This window comes from Penaeus monodon, chromosome 32, assembly GCF_015228065.2.
Source record: "Penaeus monodon isolate SGIC_2016 chromosome 32, NSTDA_Pmon_1, whole genome shotgun sequence".
NCBI classification, from domain to species: domain Eukaryota; kingdom Metazoa; phylum Arthropoda; class Malacostraca; order Decapoda; family Penaeidae; genus Penaeus; species Penaeus monodon.
In genome coordinates, this window is record NC_051417.1 from 27,565,826 (window position 1) to 27,566,789 (window position 964).

Genomic DNA, 964 nt, shown 5'->3' on the forward strand with positions numbered 1-964 from the left:
AATCTTCTTTTCCCCTCTGTTTCCTTTTTTAAGCTCCCTTCGCCCTCCCCCTTTCCTACAAAAAAGATTAAAGCTAATAATCCCGATAATATTAGAATACAAAGATTTGAATATGATGAAAAGGGGTGTGTTGGTGTGGGGGTGGGTTGGTGTGTGGTGGTGGGTGTGTGTGTGTGTGGGTGGTGTGTTGGTGGTGGTGTTGGTGTGTGGTGTTGTGTGTTTGTGTTGGGGGTTGTGTGTGCCGTGCGTGGTGTGCTGGGCGTATGTGTTGGGCGTGTGCCAAGATCAGTAAGAAAAAAGTATTATTTTTCAGTCCGCATTAAATGATTTTGATTTGGGCGTAAAATAAAGCTAAAGGAAAAAAGAAGAACGGGCGAAAAAATAGCAGATATGATACGGTAAAAAATAAAAAAATACTTTAATAAAAAAATAATAAAGATAATACTTGTAATAACGGGGATAAAAATGTAATGATAATGATATAAATATAACAAAAGTAAAAACAGCAAAAAATAAAGCAAAAAAAAAAAAAAAATGATGATAAAAGTATTAACAAAACAATGATAACAAAAATATCAAATAAAGATAAAAAAAAGTAATAACAACACTAACAATCTATTATAATACTAAAATACGTATAAAAAAACTAGAAAAAAATGTAGTTGGGAGTGAGACAAGCATAAAAGAGAGGGCTGCTGACTTAAAATCAATAAATGACGTAAAAACCGTAATAAAAAAGAAAGATCAATTAACTGGTGGTCATAATGTGAAGAAAAATATTTTAACAAGTTTTGCTTTTTCCTTTTAAAAGTGTGTAATAATTTTAAAAAAAAAACATGAAAATTATGACAAGGTTGTATGATATAAAGTATCCACAACACACGCGCGCGGCCCTGGTGTGGATACATAATGATATAAGTAATATTGAATACACAACGTATGTATAGTATAATACGCGCGCAAA